Raw genomic sequence first — 8538 nt, 5'->3', positions numbered from 1 at the left:
ATTTTTGAGTATCCTTTGGAGGAAAAATGGCTATTTGATACAAATACATGACGTGGAAAACAAGTTGCTCCCTAGTTGTAGATGTATGATGCAGATAAAGGTAAAACATCTCTTTCTCTGTCATGTGCATTATATCAATTAGAGAAATGCACAACAAAAAGAATAGGCAGATTACTTCTATTGTAGTCTAATTTGGAAACATTTCAGTATGTCACATTGTACAAAGGAGGAGTGTAGTAGTTCATCCATTTTAAAAAAGAAATCAGCTTGCTATCTGTTCTCTCTGGAATTTTGTGGGCTTTAGACTTTCCAAAATATCAAATTGAATTATGGTTATTTGAAGACTATATGGGAAGAACAGCAAAACATGTGCTGCTGTCTTGGTGATTGAATTGGCGTGAGCTGTTACTGCTCTTCGTTAAACAAATACACCAAATGGCTGCATTTCAGTGAGAGCAAGCAGTTTAATTGCATTCTCGTGGAGGAGAGGCCTGATCCTGTTCTTCTTTTACAAAGAATCTGTTTAGACCGTTGCTGTGTGATACAGTGAATAGATTTCAGCTCACTGCCTGAGTTTGGTAACAGAAAGAAATACACATGTACAGGCAAATTCAAAGCTTTTTTTTTTTTTTTTTTTTAAAAACCCCAAACAACAACAAACTGATTTGTTTTCTCCTCACACTTGAGCCTTCATCAGATTGTATTCTGCATCGGAAAGTTGGGGAGATTCGTTAGCTTTCTAGTTCTGTTCCAAGCCCCTGTCGTGGATGAAAGAATGGAGTTCTCGCTGTTACTAAACTAATGAAAGGACACATTTAATTTTCATGAGAGAAGTATACGAGGTGTGTGGTGTATATTTTGCACGCTGCTCAGCCATTTTATTCTAATGATTCCTTTAAATAGGTTGTTAATTGCAGGTGGAAATCACTGGCCTTAACACGTTTTTCTGAAACATTTACAAAGAACAGGAAATTGGAGAACCACAGTTTTACTAAAACCATTCTGTAGTATGTTTGTAGATAATCTGATAATCTCTCCTTTTAGAACAGACAGGAAACTAAAACTACTTCAAGATGAGTGTGCAGTAAAGAAAACAACAGTGTGCTTATGTGCGGCTTTAGCAAACGAGTCCAGGTACACCTAAGAACACCTTAAGATGGCTGTCAAAATAGAGTTGTATCCTCGCTGCTTTGTTTTTTGGAGAACTTGAGTCCTTATTGGAAGTGAAAAGTTCAGTCAGATCCAGCAGATAATTGTAAGTACCTGATGTGTTGGGGTTACATAGCGTGTGTGTAGTCTTTGCTAATAGTTGTATACTAAGTGAGTAAGGAACCTTAAGGTGCCATACATGTCAAGTGCATTTGAGATTATATAGCTAGATATATTTAGCGCTGGCTTCACAATTCTAGAGGGATTCTTCTTGCCTATTAATGAGCCTTCATTAGCGCTCTAATTTTAGAACGTGATCTCTGGTTTTGCAGAGATCTCATACTCTCAAATTCAGTTACTGGTATCCTAGTTCGGGGAATAAAGCAGCCCATAATAAGCAGCTGACCTCATTCTGTCCCTTAATCATGTGCTGTGCACCCTAGAAGAAAAGATCATAAAGCTGAAAACTGAAGTTCAGACTGCGTCAAATCGGTGATGTAAGCTCCCCAAAGTGAAGCAATTTGTAGGTGAGGTGAGAACGCCGTTGCCATCCAGTTGTGTCCAACGATGGTGTGTCAGCAAATGCTGGTCTCTGGGGCTGGGTGAGGATAGAGTGCCTGGGTTTGCTTGAAATCCTTCACTTTAAATCACATTAGTAAATTTTAATTCTCTCCTATTTTGTGATTAGAAAGACACAGATGTGATGCAAAGGGACAGAAATTTTTCAAACCTTACATAGGCTTGTGTAGGGACTAAAAGACTTAATTTACCAGAGTCTAAAAGCAGCACACATTCACGACGGGGCTAGGAATTATCTAAATACTGCATGGTCTGTAGCAAGCGATTTGCTCATGCTTTATTCTGTAATGTGCTGATAACACCCGAAATATCGGCAGTATTTCTGATTCTGATTTCCAGATCTTGGGAATCCAAGAACTGTGAAGCAGAGATCATCGAAGGAACTGAGGACTGCTGGCCAATATAAATGTTTTCTGTTTAATAGAGGTGCTTTTTCCTTTTCTGTTACTGCTGATCATGGAGAGATTTTTGATTAACTAGGACTTTTTTTTTCTTTTTTTTCCCTTTCAATAACTGTCTTCCTCATTAGGCCTGGTTTTTGTGTGGTGATTCTTCCCTCCTTGCTTTTCAGGAGCTCAGTGGTGTGGAAACTGATCCATCCAGGGCAGAAGGAGGGAGTATTTCTTATTCAGGAAACCTTATTTCCTCACTTAGATCTCAGCGGTAAGGAAATCTCAAAGTACAGTCTGACACTGTAATTTCAAGTTACAAGTTACACATATACCATGACCAAATATTTAAAAAAAAAAAATTAAATCAGTGCAGTCTCCGGAGGTCTTAAATTTAGTGACCTTAGGCAGGCTTAAATTTAGTATAAACCATTGATTTCAAACTAAATAGCCTTAGGCAGGACTTAAAGTAACATATTCTAAATAATGTGAATTCAGTACTGCTCATCAGTAAACTGACAGAACTTTATGTTGTACCCAGCAGAACTCAAGTACATCGTGGTTGATTTTGCTGTAGTTTCTTCATCAAAAGGATCCAGTGTGGGCCTAAAGAATGATTCCCCATACCTGCTGTGTTCTTGTGCTGCAGGGTGGCAGTTTGAAAAGTAATCCTGTGCCTTGATGCCTGAACCTACCTCAAAAAAATATTCCCACTCCTCTCCCATCTTTCTTTTCCTTTTTAACTCTGCAAACCTTTTTGCTACCTTCTTTTTTTTGTTTTACTATATTTTTTTAATCCTTTATCTGTTCACTTCATAGCCCTGCAAAAGGTTGGTTGGTTTAAGCACCTTGAGAACCGGGGGCAAGAACTGTAAAGCTGTTGTTGAATTGCTGGAGCTGTGGCCTAAGGTCTTGGTGATAATTAACATGTTTATGTCTGTCCAGTAACCAGATCTTGGAGGGAAGGGTAACGGGGCAGGGGGACAACAGGGCTGGCCTGGACAGAGGGAGAATGGGGTTACCGCTGCAATTCCTCCTGCATTCCTAGGACCAGCAGGCTGGTTAAGATGCATTTGGAGGCAGGGAGATGCCTAGGGCTGGGGATTTGGGTGAAGGAAAAAAAAAAAAGTTATTCTGGTGCAAACACAGCTCAGGGAAGAGTGTTACATTGAAGTTCCCCACAGGAATGTTTTAATTGCTATATTAAGTAAAGCCCTTTGGCTAGTCCATGTCTATCACTGTTGATGACAACAACAGAATAATTTATGTTTTCATTTACTGTTTTGAGCTTTGCGCTTAGTTGCGAACCTCAATGGCTGTATAATGCTGGGTATGGAATGTGCAGGGGAAGCCTCCGCTGCGGTGGGTCACTGAGGGATGTTTACACTGTAAAAGCCTCAAATAGCTTCCCCAGAGAGGCCAAGGACTTTAGAACTTTGCAGATCAGATTCCTTTTCCTCCTTTCTCTTTATCATCCTGTCAAAACACCGATGCGTGCAAATAGAGCAATGGTTTGGGGATCTAACATGAGCAGTACAGTTCCTGACTTAAGAATTTTAAAAGGGACTGAATTTTCTACATCTGACTGTTCTCAGGACCATTTTGTAAAGGACAGCAGATGCCATCTACTGAGCTGCCTGCCCTGCGGTGTGTCCTGCCCACGGTGTTTGACCAGAGCGCAGTGTGGCAGGGAGCACTGACCTTGCATTCTGAACGCTTGCTGTAGACGTTTCAGCTATCTTTTTTTTCAGCTCTGCGTTCCAGAGTGCTGTGAGCCTTGTCTAGAGGACAAAGGGGAGGGAAAAAAACCCGTATCCTGAGACTTGGACTCGATATAAATTTCTGAAATACTTACAGAGAACAGAAAGTCCAATTACATCGAAGTGGCTGGATGGGCGGGCTGTAGCAACTCACTCTGCTTAGCTAATGGGGGCTTTGGCGATTTGGAGTATTTCCCAGTTGGGCTCCCTGAGCTTTCCCAGTTGGGAGAGTTTAATGGTTGGCAGAAGTGAGCTACTTACATTGACAGTTGATCCAAGAACTTGGGTTGAACTGGCATCACAAAAGGGCCAGTTCCTGTGCTGGAGAGGCGGCACATCGCCCCGTGCTTTGCCATAAAGGCTCTTAAGATGCCAACTCTTCCCCTGAACTATTTGACTATTTTAAAATTCCCTGAATTTTTGTTATTCCTGCTTTTTTCCTAATGTTTACTGTAAAGTATATTGTATTATTCCTTGATGTGCAGCATAGTTTGAGTTGAAGCTGGTAAGTTGGCTTCATCCTCTTGGAATTCTAAGTAGTTTTCCAGGAAACAAGCACGGTGACATCAGCGGAGCAAGAACAGCAATCTGTGGATATGCATCTTCCTTAGACTGGTCTGTGTAAGCTGCCATCCATATGGTTCTTGAGATAAATGTTTGTCTGTCAGGAAGTCCACAAAAAGCTGCGATCGGTGACCGAGGAGATTTTTTGCCTTGTAAACCTTAACGGGGCCCTAGTTAGCCCTGATGGAGTGGGAAGGCGGCATGACCTCAGTTTCTGGTTTTCCTGCTGAGGTCCATAGTGCAAGTGAGATGTGGGCAATGTTCATGTGGATTGAACTGTCTCTGTTGATCTGGTGGTCCCACGTAGCCTGGAATGCAGGTATCTGTTTAACTAACACAGGGAAAGTGTGGCATTACTCTGAAAAAACCAGTAATTCTTGTATTAGCTGAAGTTCTAGCTGGCTGGGGTAGCTCCTGGATTCTGGCGTTGCTGCTGGCTGTTAGAAGAGGAGGAACAGGGTATAGAGACAGGCTTTAACCTTTCCTCAGCTCGCCAGGATGGTTTTTAATAGGTAGGAAAGGAGGTGATGGCTCCAGCTAACCTTTCAGTATCTGTTCTGTGGAGGATATTGTCACACTGAAACTCGGCCAATTCGATAAGGCTGGAGGACTCTGACAAGTGTTTGCTCCCCTTGTGAAATATTGGGCTCTGAGAAGTTTTAAGGACCTTTCACTCAGTAACGCTCCAGCCCTGGAAATATTTGAGATTTTGCAAACGGGGTTTAACCCTTCCTGTGCTGTGCTTTGATTTCTGCTTTTGTTCCTGCTGCCTCCATTCCCTGAAAAGGGTGATTAGGAAATGAGTTTTATCTCCCTTTGTGCTATGATTTACCATCCATGATGTAAATTCAGAAACTTTACATGGCGGAAAGAAGAACATCCATCATCTGGCCTTAAGAAGGTGTAGAGACGTTACTTGCTGCAGGGATTCCTTGGGTGGGAAGCTGGGCTGCTGGGCGCGCAGCCATGGCACGAAGGGAAGCGTTGTTGCCTATCGCAGGCTCAACTGTTCCCTTCCCCTACCCTGAGGCGAGGGGAAGCCTACGGCCATTCCTCACCCCAGCGTCATCCCAGTGCCAGCTCAGCGAGGATTGCCTTTCCCCTGGGCTGTTAGCGACAGGTGAAGGAGGAACTGTGTACCTTGGTGGGACGCTGCCAGTGGGGCTTTCACTGAGATGGAAGTGTCTTGGTGAAGACTTGAAAGACCAATGCCTGCCATGCAGCTGGTGACGGGAGCTCTTAATCCCATTAGGCTTTAAGATCAGAGTGTCAGCAGCTCCATTTGGTGAAAGGTTGGATGTTGTTAGTCTTTCAAAGTCCGTCTGTCAGGTAAAAGCCCTTCTGGTTTAGGTAGAGACCTCCCTAATGAGCACGTGGAACTGCATGAGGTGCAGGGAAGAGCTAAATGTTGGGCTGGTCTCACCATGGCAGCTCAGAGGAGATGCAAAAAAGCAGCTTTAGGAGTTAGAGCAGTTTCAAAGAAGAAGAGAAAAGTAACCTGGAAGTCTGTGTGCTCCAGGGTCAGTGTCAACTTGAGAAAGGAATATAGGACTTCAATTTCAGGTGTCTGAATTTCTCTTTAACACATTTATTAGCTCTGTCGTTCAAGCTGGACTAAGGGATGAACACCTTGTTCCCCACTGCAGTAGGCAGCCACAGCCTTTCTGTGGTTTAGTTCAGTGTGTTGATGTAGATCTGGTGCTGTGCAGCGCCCACATTTATTCTTCAGGCTAGTTTTGGCATGTTGCATACAGCTTTTTGCTGTTTTATTGCGGAATCTGGTTGACATAATGCTGGGATGTGGGTAGAAATGTTGGCAGTGCTATTTGGGGAGGTTCTGTAACGTTGGGAGGCAGAGAACTTGTTAAAGCAGGTTCTGGGTGCTTTGGAAACTTGGGCTTGGTTTCTGACAGGCCACCTATGGTTTGCGTGCCTCGTCTGACAGACTGGAGCTTGAGTCGATGCTATAGCGATTTCCTTCTGGTTTTCTTTTTGATCTATGAGATGTTTGGGAGCTGTGTGCAAGAGCAACGTGGGGTTTGGAAAGCAGCCAGCCATGAGTCTGTACTCTGGTTGAGGCTGAAATTCCCAGCACCTGACAGCTCATTTGTGATCACGGGTGGGTGGCTGCAGCTCGGTTCTTGTGCTATTGGTTCACTGAAGCCTGTCGGTGGGATGTCCTGAGAAGAAGCTAACAGTGCCCACAAACCAGAGGCTTAGATTTTATAGTGGTGTGGGATTTGGTACCTGTAACTTATAGCCTGAGGGGAACTGTGTCTGCAGCGAGGCGGCCACTGAAAACAGACTAGAATTGCTGGGTGCAGTATGGTGAGATGAGGAATGTTTGGCAGGAATCCCTGGAAAGCTGAGGAGCTCCACCACGGACAGTTGGCATGGCAGCCCCGAGTCAGCCCAGCTATGGACAGAGAGGTGGTTCTTCCAGGAAGGGAAAGGACACACATTTGATGAGTTAAGGGGTGGTGGGAGCTTTCCTGCTTGCCCTGGATTCGCCTGGTGCAGGTCAGTCTTGTACCTAAACTGAAGGTCTGTGTTAGTACCTAAGTCACAGTGAAGGGCAGCGACAGGAGAAACTTCTTTTAAGTTCTGACTTCTGTCTGTGGTCAGAACAGACAGAAGTCAGTTCTGAGGTCTGTCACCTCGCTGCATGTGAGGCAGCAGCAAGCGCAAGATCAAAACGCTTGGTGTTTTGCAATCACGGTACGCTGGAGCTGCGTGACTGGGTTCTGAAGGCATGAGCTGGGTGCAGCTTGATTGTTGTTAGCCACTGATGTTATCTTACCCCGGCAGCAAAGCAGTGCTCCTTGCCTGCCTCTGTAGGAAAAATTGACTCTGCAACCTGCATAAATGGGGGGTGGGGGTGGCTTGTAGCAGCCTGGACCTAGCGGGGTTTGTGTCTTTGGTGTTGTTTCTGAACTTCTCTGGGTCTGCAGGGACATGGACGGTCTCTTTGGGCTGAGTGATGGGTGAAGGGCAGCTCACACCACACAAGCTGAAAGCTCCTTGTCTCTCGGCTGCTTTCCTCGTGCTCCTGAACCTACACGTGTAAAATCCTTTGCCATGCTTGAAGAGCCGGGCTGGTAAATTTTACCTCTTCTCTTAAAGCAAAATCGTGTGTCTGGATTATGTGCAAGCTGCGCTGCCCCAAAAGCGCGAATTGAAATGGCAGTGTTGAGGTGGTGCCATCACACTGCATGTTCCCCGCCAGCAGCTCCAGGTGGGGGAAGAGGATAACTCTTATGGATTCAGTTAGAAGGGGATAATCCTTATGAACCGGTGGGAACTGAGTCTCTATTTAACCACAGGGCAGGGACTTGACCTGATGAGGCAAATAGCCCAAGCCTGCTCAGCCGATGGCCGCAGGCTTCTCTGCACTTTCACATAGTTAAAGTGTTGGGATGAGATATTTTTAGACCTTTTTGGGTGCTCAGAGCTCTGCAGCCTGAGCAGAGGGGGGGATCGCTGGTCTTTCTCCTCCAGTCCTGTGAATTTTCCTGTAGCTCTTGTTCATCGCTGAGGTTGCGAAGCAAATTTGCCATCTCCTCCTCTACAGACTTCTGTCATTTCTCGCCCACCCTCCTGGCGGCGGCTGTGGGTTCTAAGTCACCTCAAGGTAAAAATAGGACTATCATCTTCTGCCCTCTGTATTTCAAGTTTGATATGTCTATAGTGCCTAATAATTTGTGCTATCAGGAACTGTTTCCATCCTCTGCGGGTGTCAGTGGGCTCATCCACGCAAGGCTTTAGAGCCAGGGGTTTGCAGTGAGGAGGAGTAGGAGGGGGAAGATGAAGCTGTTTATCTCAGCATCTCTTACCACATACTCTTGCACTCAAGTACCTAACAAACAACCCACTGCGCATCACGTTTTCTTCATATGGCTGTACTCCGGAGTGCTGCTTGCAGTTCATTTGGGTGACTAGTTATGAGTTAATCTTGCAGATCATAATTTAAAAAAACGTTTAAAAATAAGTTATGAGTTTGGTCTTGGTTTGCTCACTGGTGAGGCGCTGTGAACGCAGAATTGCTGAAACCGTCCATGGCCTGTAACTTGCCATGACAGCAGTGCAGACTGCACGTG

This window comes from Balearica regulorum, chromosome 17, assembly GCF_011004875.1.
Source record: "Balearica regulorum gibbericeps isolate bBalReg1 chromosome 17, bBalReg1.pri, whole genome shotgun sequence".
NCBI classification, from domain to species: Eukaryota; Metazoa; Chordata; class Aves; order Gruiformes; family Gruidae; genus Balearica; species Balearica regulorum.
The sequence above is the reverse complement of the archived record's forward strand: the minus strand, read 5'-3'. Positions refer to the sequence as shown.